The sequence below is a fragment of the Kogia breviceps genome, chromosome 1 (genome assembly GCF_026419965.1).
Source record: "Kogia breviceps isolate mKogBre1 chromosome 1, mKogBre1 haplotype 1, whole genome shotgun sequence".
NCBI lineage: Eukaryota > Metazoa > Chordata > Mammalia > Artiodactyla > Physeteridae > Kogia > Kogia breviceps.
The window spans coordinates 22,706,879-22,719,663 of NC_081310.1; the positions used below are offsets into that span (position 1 = coordinate 22,706,879).

Here is a 12,785-nt window from a genome sequence, read left to right on the forward strand (position 1 = left end):
ATGAGAACCACAAAGGAGCTTAGGGGGGATGCGTCCTCTTCCCACTCTGCCCAGCTCCCATCCAGCTCCCACGCAGCCCCACGGTGGGGAGAATGGACGTCTGCAAAGCACCTGCCTGAGAAATGGCTAGCGGATGCTGCTCTCCTCTGTTGGGAGGAAACAAATTCGAGTGCCTTTGGGCTCCTGTGGGCATCACCGCTTACCTTTTCAGAAGGGAAACAAGGGTGGCAGACACCTTTGTGGGTGTCTACTGTTAAATTACTTAAACAAGGAGGCCATTAGACTGACTGTGGCTCTAATGCTTTGGGGGCTACCTAGGCAGACCAAAATCTAAGCCTGTAAATGCTTCAAGGTTATGAAATCAGAACTATAAAGACAACTCATCACAAACAGCCAACTAGGCTGTAAGCTACTGCCAAGCAAATGATTTCCTTTTTTTCGCTTCCACAAATAAGTCTCTCTTTCTGTCTTTCCCCAGCTCCTGGAGGAGTGCTCCAAACCACTTCCAGTTTAACCCTGCCCACTTCAAATGGGTTTTTGCTCAAACAAACTTACAATTTTCAATATGTCTCAGTTGATTTCTTAACGCTGCCTGGATTGGAATCAATGACCCCTCTTTGCCCTGGGAACTGGTCCTCATCCCTGTGGGCTCAAAGAGGTAGTTCCTACCTGCTATGGCGTTACAAATTTTCTCTACCCACCCGCCCACCACCCCTGCACCTCTCTCACAGGTGATAGGATCGGAGTGGACACCTGGTCCGATCAGGCTCTTCCCTGGAAATTGGAACAGAGAGAAAGGGAGGGAAGGAGACAGATGAAGCCCAACATCTGGGCCCCCTCAGTGAATTTCTAGTGACTCCTTTTTTTCAGATTACAGGGCACACTTTTCTGTTTCTTTGCATATCCTGTATTTCTTTTTTTTTATTGACAAGTGGCTATTGGAGGTCATATATTGTAGCGGCTCTGAACTTGGACCCCACCCCACCCCTGCTGCCTGCCCTTGTTACTGCTGGGTGTGTTTGTTTATGGGCTTGCTCGGACCAGTTCTGTGGAGTCTGTCTCCCCGCAGCTGTGCAGCTACTGCTCTCTCTACTCTGTTTTTTCTTCTTGTTTTGATGTTTTGTTTTTTTTACATTTTTAACATCTTTATTGGAGTATAATTGCTTTACAACGGTGTGTTGGTTTCTGCTTTATAACAAAGTGAATCAGCTATACGTATACATATATCCCCATATCCTCTCCCTCTTGCGGCTCCCTCCCATCCTCCCTATCCCACCCCTTCAGGTGGTAACAAAGCACCGAGCTGATCTCCCTGTGCTATGCGTAGGCTTCCTACTAGCTATCTATTTTACACTTCGTAGTGCATATATGTCCATGACACTCTCTCACTTTGTCCCAGCTTATCTCTCCCCCTCCCCATGTCCTCAAGTCCATTCTCTACATCTGCGTCTTTATTCCTGTCCTGCCCCTAGATTGTTTTGCTGTTTAATCTGGCCTGTCTAGAGGCTGTCCCTGTGAGCCAGTGATTGGTCAGAGGTTATGCCCACACTTTTTGAGCCAGTAAGGCTTCCACCCTTTGCCGATGGATCTGTGTGTAGGTCAGTGGAATGCATTCAAAGTTCAGGCAGCTGTGCAAGTTTGACCCCGCCTTCACTTTCTGCCAGGCCCTTTTGTGTCTCTTCCACATGCGTGCAAGGCATGCATTCAGCCAAGGATGTGTGGAGAGCCAGGGCTGTCTCAGGTCTCTCTCGAGTGGTGCAGCCTTGGGCCTGCAGGCAGCCTCCAGACCACGCAGGATGTGAGGAAGACTACACACTGATGAGAAGAGCCCTCCTTGTTCTCTCCTCCGGGGACCAGAGGGTGAGATCACTGGTCACCAGTGTTAGGTCCCTTATTGCCATGACCAAGAAGGATGCCTGTGTTCGGACCTCAGGCACAGCCCAGAGGCCTGAGCTCCACTGCCAACGTACTGAGGGGACAGCTGGGGTCTTTCTGCCCTCACAGAAAAGTGAAGACTTCTGCCCCAAGCCAATTCTACACCGACTTCTCACTTCTCCTCCCCTTCACCAGTAAGCAGGTCAGGCCTGGGGGAAAGAGACCACAAGATATGGTTCTCAGGCACCAGAAACGCAGGGCTCAGGTGGGGAAGGGAGCCGGGTAAGTGACTAGCTCTAGGACAGTCCCCTAGGTGTCCTAACCGAGGGGGCAGGAGCTTGATTGGGAGCAGAGGGGGAGCGGGGTGGGAGTGTGGGTGGGCGGACCCCGTGGCAGAGTGTGGGTGGGGGACACTGGGCCTCGAAGGATGAGGGCGCACCTGGCTTCCCTTGCTTCTGTCTCCCCCTCTCACTGCCCCTGCTTTCTGTATGCCCCCCACATTCCAGCCACCACCAATGAACCCTGCCTGGATCATCACACTTTGGTCCTTTCATTGGTGGATTTTCTAAGATTTGTATTGTTAAAAGATAAACTGAGACACATTAAAAATGTTAAGTTATTTGAGCAAAAATCAATTCAAATTGGGCAGCATCCAGTCTTGCAGAGGACCTGTACAAAATGGAAGACTTTTATAGACGGGAACAGGAACAGTTATATGAGGCCAAAAAGCAAGGTCTTGGCTATGGCAAGGTCACTTTTAGGGAACGGCAGGGCTCTGCCAGGCAGATGACCTCACTAGTGCTGACTGGTTGTTTCCTGATGGACTGGTTTAAGATTCCATTTCTGGGAGAGCCAAAACTGTAATTAAGTCTCAGATTGGTGACATAGGGCCTAGCATAAGTAACTCCATGTGGGGCTGTTGCCTTACTTTTTTTCACAATATGTTACTCTTTCGTGATTTATTTTTTCTGTTATGCCTCACTTTTTTTTTTTTTTCTTTTTTTTTTTTCTGGCTGCATTGGGTCTTAGTTGTGGCACGTGGGATCTTCTTTGAGGCATGCGGGATCTTTTGTTGAGGCGCGCGGGCTCTTTGTCATGGTGCACGGGCTCTCTAGTTGTGGCATGTGGGTTTTCTCTTCTCTAGTTGTGGCGCACAGGCTCCAGGGTGCGTGGGCTCTGTAGTTGTGGCTCGCGGGTTCCAGAGCGCATGGGCCCTGTTGTTTGCGGCACGTGGGCTCCAGTTGAGGTGCGCACGAGCTCAGTAGTTTTGGCATGTGGGCTTAGTTGCCCCGTGGCATATGGGATCTTAGTTCCCTGACCAGGGATCGAACCCGTGTCCCCTGCATTGGAAGGTGGATTCTTTACCACTGGACCACCAGGGAAGTCCCTATGCCTCACTTTTTATAAGTATTTGACTTATTTATTTGTCAGGTGGATGATACATTCACATAGTTCAAAATTCAATAGGCACAAAAAAGGTATTCAGGGACGAACTCCCTCCATTCCCAGGCCCCAGCAACCCTGCTCCTGTCTGTAAAGGCAGACTCAGCTCTGTGTTCCAGCTGAAAGGTTTCAGCTCCGAGCTACATGACAAACATTTCCCTGCCAGCGGGACTATGGGTCCACCAGTCAGGAGCACCTTCAGTCCCAGCCCTGGAGGCAGGAATGTCTTGACTGTAGCAGGACTTGATGCCTTGTCCATCAAGAACCCAGTGCCTGTTTGTGGAAGGGATGGACAGACGGATCAACATTATTTAATATTCAGCTACCACATATTAGGGGCCTGCTGCATAGTTGTTCACACGTCTTATTTCTAATCCTTTCAAAACTCTGTGAGGTACATCTATTATCTTTATTTTACAGATAAGGGAACTGAGGCTCAGAACACTCAGGAACACTCAGCTTATAAGTGGCTTTATTGGTTTTATACTGCTGGATAATAAATTACCCTAAAGCTCAGTGGCTTTGAAACAATGCACATTTATTACCACTCACATTTTATGTGGCTCAGGAATTCAGGAGTAGCTTCATTCTGGCTCAGGATCTCTCAGGAAATGAGAGTCAAGATGTCAGCCAGGGCTATAGTCATCTGAAGGCTCGAGTGGGGCTGGCGAGTTTGCTTCCAAGGCTGCTGACTCACGTGGTTGGCAAGTTAGTGCTGCTGCTGGTTGGGAGGCCTCAGCTACCCGTACACGGGCATCTCCGAAGCTGCTTCGGTGGCCTCACAACATGCTGGCTGGCCTCCCCTAGAGCCAGTGATCTGGGGGGGGGGGGGGCGTGTCACGGGGAAGCTGCAATGCCCTTTATGACCTTGTTTCGGAAGTCACACGTCACTTCCGCCACATCCAATTCATTATAAGCAAGTTATTAGGTCAAGTCCAGCTCACACTCAAGGGGAGGGGATTTTGCTCCATCTTTGGAAGGGAGATATGCCAAAACACTTGTGAACACATTTTAAAACCATCACAGGGCTGATCCAGAATTGTAACTGTAGTCCCCAAAGCCCATTTTTTTCACTCAAGCCCTGGAGGTCGGTGAAGCTAAGCTCTCAGAACGGGAAGCTCTCAGAATGTAAAGTCTTTGCCCTCAGGATGCCCCCATCTGGATGTGTCATGAGGACAAGACCCCACAAGGCAACATGAGCGCTAGCTTGTTGGGTGTGGATGGCAGTTACAGCCAAGGCCAGTGGAGGGCAGGGCCAGAGTGGGTCTGAGGGCCTGGGAGAGGCTGGGAGGAACCAGCCACAGGAGGCTGGTCCTTGACAAGTTGGCTTGGAGGGGCCACAGGGCATAATGAACTGGGAGGGACCGAGGCGGGATAGAGGCCTGGGGGCTAGTGGAGAGGGCCCCTGAGAGGGGGAAGAGCCCTGGGCAGGTGCGAGGGAGTGGAAGGCTGTGACACTGTTCACTGCCGACCCAGGGCTGGGGATGTCCCTCTTGTTGGAACAATATGACCAGCTGCCTGGGTCCACCATCAAGCTCCTCCTGACTTTCTCAAGGCACTAGTGTGCTGCTTGAGGCCCGTCTTGGGCCCAGACAGGATGGTGTCCCAGCTCCCCATTTCCTCTGGGTCCCATGGCTCTGGCTGCCCCAGTGAGGAGGGGTGCTGGTGGCCTTATGCACGTCTCATCTCCCTGGAAGCATAGATGCCCTCCCTTTCTTGGGCCTGGCAGGGCATTGACTCATCCTTCCATTGTGTCCCAAAGCCCTCTCCTCTTCGGCTTCAGCTGGTCAGGGACCCCAAGTATTGGGAAATCTGTCCACACTGGGTCCACCTGACCCCCTCCACCGTGTAGCTCCTGAGGACAGAACCCCGTCCCTGGGGGGAGGGCTCGTCTCTTGCCCTTTGCGGGGGGGGGGGCAAATGCCAGCTGTATTCCAGATGACTTTTAGTGTTTGCAGAACTGGGTCAGAAGTGGGCAGGAGGAGAGAATTCTCCCGCATCAGATGGTCATTTCAGCAGGGGAATGTCGCTTCTGGGAGGAGTAGCATCCACGGTCTGCTAGAGGGTTCATTAAAGAAGCCCCTGACAGTAACAGAGAGGAGGTGAAGAATAATGATGATGAACGTGGGTGAGCTGAACCGTGGGTCTTCTCGATGGTGCCAGCCCCACACACGTCTCCTCGCCTCTGGCGGCCTCTGTCTAGGCTCATCAAGGTGATTAGAATTGCTGTGGGGGACAGCAGGCCTGGGTGTCTGTCTCCCCTCTGACCTTGGGCTGCTGCCCACTGCATGGAGGAAGGGAGAGAAGGGAGAAGAGGAGAGGGATGAAAGGGAGTGGCAGGGGAGGGGAGACATCAGCTTTTTCTTAAAGGCCAGGAAAGCTGGCTGCTGGGTGGGCTACTTTGGTGGGGAGGAGGCCGGGAGGAGTGGGTAGCCCTTCCCGCTGTGATAGGGAATTTTCCTGGGTGGGGGTTGTATTTCTAAGGAAGGAGATGAAGGGTCCAGATGAATTCTCTTCACTGATGGCTGACTACAGGGAGGTGTGAGGAACGGACCCTCATGGGATGGGGTAAGGCCCTGAAAGGAGGACACACAGCCACCAGAGGCAGAGCCGGGATATGGGGGGGGCCTCCTGACTTGGAGGAGCTGGAGGACCCCTTTCTTTTGTCGTGGGATATCTGCCCCTGTCCTGGTCAGGAGTCCTCGGTGGTCCTTGGCATTCAGTCAGTCAATTACCAATCACGCAGACAGCACATGCTTGCGTGTCTCCAGACAATAGGGAAGAGACTGATGAGGAGGCTTTGTGGGCTGAAGGAGCCCTGGCGGGTGAGGGAAGATGGAGGGAGACCAAGGGCCTTCGGGGAGGAGGGTCTGAGCTAATCTCCACCCCTAGAGCCTCAGGCTACCTTTCTATTGTGGCCAGAGAAAGTTCTACAGGGACCTCTCAGAGCTTTATGGCCAAGGCTCATAGTGGAGGTATCTGGCCAAGGTGCCCTTGGTCTCACTTTTCAGATGAAGAAACTGAGTCTCAGAGAGGTTGACTGACTTGCCCCAGGTCACACAGCTGATAAGTGGTGAAGTCAGTTCTTTGCCTCAGTATCAGGAAGTAAGTAAGAAGCACTCTCCATGAATCCTATAAAAATATGTTTTAGGGGGACTTCCCTAGAGGTTCAGTGGTAAAAAATCTGCTTTCCAACATGAGGTATGCGGGTTCGATCCCTGGTCGGGGTGCTAAGATCGCACGTGCTGTGGGGCAACAAAGCCCACGCACCACCACTACTGAGCTCACGTGCCTCAGCTAGAGAGCCTGCATGACGCAAACTACAGAGCCCACGCGCCCTGGAGCCCAGGCGCCACAACTAGAGAAGAGAACACCCGCGTACAACAGCTAGAGAGAAGCCTGAGCACCGCAACAAGCCGTAACAAAAGGGTCCCGCACGACTCAGCGAAGATCCCGTATGCTGCAGCTAAGACCCGGCAAAGCCAAAAAAATAAGGAAAATAAATAAATAATACATATTTTAAGAAATATGTTTGGACTTTCCTGGTGGCGCAGTGGTTAAGAATCTGCCTGCCAATGCAGGGGACACGGGTTTGAGCCCTGGTCTGGGAAGATCCCACATGCCGCGGAGCAACTAAGCCTGTGAACCACAACTACTGAGCCCACGTGCCACAACTACTGAAGCCTGCGCGCCTAGAGCCCACGATCCACAAAAATAGAAGCCACTGCAATAAATCCGCGCACTGCAACAAAGGGTAGCCCCCGCTCACCGCAACTAGAGAAAGCCCATGCACAGCAACAAAGACCCAACGCCGCCAAAAATAAATAAATAATTTTTTTTTAAAAAGAAATATGTTTTAGGTCTCCACCCCCACCTCTACTGGAGAGCCTGATTCAAAATAGGTGTCAACAATAAAGATGTTAAAAATAATAATTTTTTTTAAAAAAAGGTGTCAGGAACTGTGTGTAGAGCAAATAAGTGAAGAATAAATAGAAAACAATGACTGAAATCTGCTTCCTGAAGTGCCTTCTGCACATGCTGCCCAGAGGATTGAGCCCATCGCTGCTGAATAGGCTCTAAGCCCACACCAGTTGCAGGGGAGGGGAGGGGGCCACCGTGGTGAAGGCAGTCGGGTGGTTCCTCCCTGAGGCCCCAGGTCGTGTGCCCCTCCCCACAGGCTTCCCAGGCTTGGCCCTTGCCCTCTGGCCAGGGAGGCCCAGCGCTGCTGGGGTGGTGGGTGGTTTCCCTAAATGGGAAACCCTGACATTCATTGGCTCTGCCTCTCCTCAGCCAAGGGAGGTGAGCGCTTGTGTGTTCGCCTGGCTCTTTGGACTTGACGAAAAATTCACAAGGTCAGAGGATTTAAAAGCAGCGAGTGAGCAGTGCTATCTGCTAATGGTTGGTCTCTGCCCAGCACCAAATGGCCCAGGGAAGAAGAAGGCTTGTGTCACCTCCTTGCCCAACGCTGGGTGGCTGGGTCTTTCCTTGCAGCAGGGTGGCCTGGGGCTGGTGGACCAAGAGATGGTCCACACTTCACACGAAGTCCTGGAGCCCAAGATGCCATCTCCTCCATCCACCAGCATCCAGATGCCCCCACTGAGTTCAGGAGTTCTGTGGGTGGGAGTAGGGAATGCGTGGGTGTCCCCAAGCCAGTGTCCCCAGGAGGAGCACCCAGGCAGGGTGGGAGGCCCTGGTCAGCACACAGGGGTTGACTGGCCAGTGAAGCTGCTCCCTGTGTGGTCTCTAGGTCTCTTCCCGCAGTGGCACATGGAGCAGCCAGATAATCTGTCCTGGGGGTGAGGGGGGAGGAGGTGGGGTCAGGAGGGGAAACTGAGGCAGGAAGGGGCCCAGCTTTAGTATCCCCAGACCAGGGGAGGCAGAATCCCGGCTACAGAGCGAGTGGGAAAGAACTGACCCTAAGCAGCAGGTCAGGTCACCTATCAGTTGAGCCCTGAGTCAGCTCCCCCATCACATGCCCGCCCTTGGCCCTGTATCTGTTATTACCAGGGAAGTATTTATTTTATAAAAGGATTGATTTTCAAGTCCCCTGAGCTGTTATAGATGTTCTATTTACAAGGGACACTTTCCTACAACTTATTCATTGAGAGAAATCCCACTGCAAGTGATTTTGTAAGGGGAGGAATCCCTTTGTTAAGCTGATGCCAGATTTCCCTTTACGGAGTGTGCTCAAAGGAAGGGCTGCTCGCGACTGCCCAGGCTGGTAGTGAGTAGCGACAACATCACAGCGCCCGGGGGTAGGTGCACCTGGGAATGAGAGGACCTGGCTCCCACTCTCACGCACTTTCGATTTTAAATACAATAACGAGGCAGTTTGTACCACTTCGTCCGTGCCGCTCTGGGAAAGCCCACCCGCCGGGCCCCTCCCGGGTGGCCTCGGGGTGCCTCGCAACCGCGCCCAGCACGCAGAGAGGCAGTGCTCATTCTCTGTCCACAGGCGGAAAACCGAGTTCCCAGGAGGGCCAACACATGCCCCGAGGTCACACGGCGACCGAGCTTGGTTCTCGGGTGGCCTCAGGAGGTTCGGGCCGGGACAGGGTCTGCGCGATTATCCCCCAAGGCACACATCCCCTCCAGGCCCTTCCCCGCCGGACCAGGCCGGTCGGCCTCCGCCAGCACGTCCCCGCTGCCCTGCGCAGGAGCGGGGTGGCCCGCCCGCCGCGGACCTAGGAGTCCGCCGGCCCGAGCCTGGGTCGCGCGCTCGGCCGGGTCTCGGCGGCCGGGGCGCGGGAGGACCAGGGGACGGCGCCGCGCGCCCTCTGGTGGCCGCTGCGGGCGGAAGCGGGAGCGCTGGTCCCCCGCGCCGCCGCCGCCGCCGGGCGGGGGCGACAGCGGCCGAGGATCCCCCCGCATGAAGCAGCGTCCGGGCCTCGCGCCCGCTTCCCCTTTTCCACAAAAAGGAAGCACGTTTGGGGTAAAACCGAACTTCTGTAAAATCAATGAAATCGACAGGGACCCCCGGTCTATAAAACGAGAGAGAGGCGCCCAGGCGCTCGGGACCCGTGGGGAGAAGCCAGGGGAAGCCGCGCCAAGCGGAAATGGTGGCTATTGTCGTGGCGGCGCGCAGTTCCGCTCGGGCCACCCACTGAGGGGCGCGGCCGCGGGGCCACCGGGCAGGGCGGGGGGCGAGAAGGACACTCCCCCAGCCCGGCCAGGGCCCAGCCTGCTAGGCTGGCCCGCCGCGTCAGCCGCCCTTTGTCCACCGCCGAGCCCCACCCCGCCTCCCCTGCGACTCCGCCCGCCGGGTGCCCGCCGCTTTCCCCGCCTCGGCCCTCACGGGTGAGAGAGAAAAGCCGGGGAATGTGATCGCCTGTCTCGGCCGCCGAGAAAACCTTCTCTAGGAGGGGAGGTGACTGATTGCTCGTCACACGGCACGGCCAGGACCCGAACCCAGGTCTGCGGGGCCAGCATGAGCCTCCCGCAGATGTGGGAGCCGCACCCTTCCTGCCCCCGCGCCCTGTCCCTGGGGAGTCCAGGCCCGGAGGCGGGGAAGGGCCGTCCCAGTCGCTGTGCGGGAGGCAGTTTGCTGGCTAAATGCCCAGCACCCTCTGGTTTTTAAAAATCGCCTTTATTTGCAGAGCCCAGTCAGCGGCGCGGCTTCCTGGACTGTGAAATCAGAACTGGGAGAAGATCTGCTGCTGCTTCTGGGGATTTGGTTCCAGCTTCTAGGTGCTTCCTTGAGAAGACAAGCACTTACTTGAGGGGCGGCTGCAGCCCCGGCAGGAGAGGGGAGGATTCAGCGAGTGCAGCGGTTGGGCCTTGCCTTCCAGTCCGGGGACAGAAGCTGGATAGACAGGGCTCTCCCGGGAGCTGCGGAAGGTGGTGCAGAAGCCGGGCGCTGCTGGAAGATTCAGAGCGGGGGGAGATGGGGGACGAGTTAGGCACGCTCCAGGACCTGGCACATGGTAGGGGCTCAATAAATAATTGTCTAAGTGTCTGCTGCAGGATGGAAGTGGGACTTGAGCTGCGTGAACTCCGGCTGAGCAGAGAGGACTGAAAAGATCTGAGGGGACTGTTTGGAGCCTGGCAGCCCAGGGGCTTTTCAGGGCAGTCAGGAGCCGCCTGGAGGAGAGGGGCTCCAGGTGGTGTCTGGGTTGGAGAAGGTTGGCCGGGCAGGAATGAGTTTGAGGAGGGTTTGAGGGCTGGCAGAGGGTCTCAGAGGGTGATGAGGGCACCTGGGAAGTGGCCCCTCTGCTGGAGCTTATTGCTTGTAAAAGTGACAGTTGCCTTGGCAGTACCCAGTCACCAGCAAATGTTTGCCCAATGCGGCTGCTGGTCTCTCGAGCTCCTCCTCCCTGAGGGGTGCTCAGTGGTGGTGGCCATGGTCGGCCTTTCCAGGTGAGGCCCTGCCAAGCCAGGAAAGGCCCAAGTGGGAGCTCACCAAGCCCTTCATGTCCCCATATATACCTTGAAAACCCAGAAAAGTCATCTCCTGTGATTGTAGAAACTGCCTTTAGAGTGGCACATTTGCTGACTCTAAACATCTGGGTCCTGATGCAACTTCTTGCTGCAACAGCTGCATGGACCAGAGTTTATCACACTTATCAGGGTCCCTCACACAGTTAGGTACCTGTGACACTTGAAAGGGACTCCCCAAAGGAGTTACTGGGAGGGAACTAGGAGCTCGAGGAGCTGCCTGGGAGTCAGCGGACCGGGGCTCGGAAAACAAAGAGGGACCAAGGGAGCCTAGTTAGCCGACGCCACCACTGGGCCGCAGCACTGCTGGACTCAGCCCCTGCTGCTGTTACTCAGCCATAGGCTCTGCTCCTGGGGGAGCGCCCACAGCCCAAGCTTGCTCTGTGCTCTGCACCCCCAGCTGCCCAGCAGAGGGGGAGGTGAGAGCTGGAGCCCTTCAGCCTCTGAAGTGGGAGGAAAGGCCCTGCACAGTGCAGATTGCCCCCAATGGGAAGGCCGTGTGGACGCTGACAGCCCACCAAGTGTTCGCTACTGAGAGCTGTGAAGGGTCTTCAACAGGAGCAGCCGGACCACATAAGCTTCTGAAGTTGCCCCCTGGCTGGGGATGATGTCGTGGGGAGGGTCTGGCAGCCACAGCCAGAGAGCGGTTTCAATTGCCAGGTGTGAGGCTGAGAAGGACATGCTGATGGGAGGGGGGCAGAGCCACTGGGGAGCCTGGTGGCCCAGGGAGGTGGAGGCTGGGAGCTGGATCAGGTCACGGCTGTTCCTTTTGCAAGAGCAGCAGGGACTCCGATACTGGCAACAGAAGGTTTCTGTTTGTTTCTTTGTTTACCTCTTAAAAACGGAAAAAGATGTACAGTAAAGGTTTGTAAAACGAAAGGCCTCCTTCACACTTCCCCATCCCCCCCCCTCACCAGGCCGTGTGTCCTGACCAGTCCTCCTTTACATCTTCAAACTGATGTGTAAACCATAGGTCAGGTTTGGGTTGGTCTCTTTTAGTAGCTGGAATTGTGCTGTATATGTTGATCTGTGATATGCTTGTTGAAGATGTTTACAGTCCTGCAATACTCCTTTTAGCCACTACATAACATTCCATAGAATCAGTGTTCACCATCTTTTTTTTTTTTCTATTATAACCAGATGATTTTATTGAAAGTTACAGAAAACATAGCCAGTGAATTGAAAGTGCCTTGCTTAAGATGCCACTGAGAGTCACCAGGAGATCCAGACCCATGCCCCTTAACAGCTTTTTATAATTGATGCTTTTTATAATTCTACCCCCTTAACAGCCATCCTAGGATGACACGTTCTGAAAGGAGTGACTTTCCCCCTTCCCTGTTTGGGTCATTTGTTTCTTGCAGTTCTGTCCCACCTTTGAAAATGTTTTTTTTATTTTGTTTTTGGCTGCACCATGCAGCTTATGGAATTTTAGTTCCCCAACCAGGGATCGAACCCGTGGACCACGGGACCCGGGCCCTCAGCAGTGAGAGCGAAGAGTCCTAACCACTGGCCTGCCAGGGAATTCCCCCACCTTTGAAAATGCTTCAATCCCTCTCAGGTTGAATCCCCATAAAATCCCCGTGAGTTGGGAGGATGAAATATCAGTATTTTTGTTTTCAAATTAAAACAAAGTCTTGATCGGGAGTTCCCTGGTGGTCTAATGGTTAGGATTCAGCGCTTTCACTGTCATGGCCTGGGTTCCATCCCTGGTCAGGAAACTGAGGTCCCAGAAGCCACGAGGTGGGGTTAAAACCCAAACCAAAAACCAAAGCAAAAACAAACAAGGTCTTGATCAAAGGGGTTCATTGGCTTTTCCAAAAGCATTTGAGAACGCCCTCCAGCACCTGCTGGACCACTCGCCAGCTTGCAGCACACTTGTCTAACCCCGAGTGTACCTGCATTGATGTCTTCGAAAGGTGGTTACCTTTTCTTCTAAACATTAAAAACAATTGGATGGGAAGCTAGAAAGGGAGAAGGAGATGAAAGTGGGAAGTTATGATTGAGAGAGTTATGAGCATTCTCATTCGGTTTTT

General features: G+C 54.1%; 1 long non-coding RNA gene across 5 annotated transcripts in view; it reads left to right on the forward strand.

Annotated features, from left to right (window-relative positions):
* LOC131758097 (uncharacterized) overlaps positions 1 to 12,785 on the forward strand; it is a 43,454-nt gene that overhangs the window by 13,667 nt on the left and 17,002 nt on the right. Inside the window, exon 4 of one of the 5 annotated variants that reach the window (XR_010839609.1) lies at positions 479 to 548. The exons of the other annotated variants lie outside the window; for them this stretch is intronic. This is a non-coding gene — a long non-coding RNA (uncharacterized lncRNA). Of the gene's footprint in view, positions 1 to 478; positions 549 to 12,785 lie in introns of those variants that run through there. 5 annotated transcript variants of the gene reach the window in all.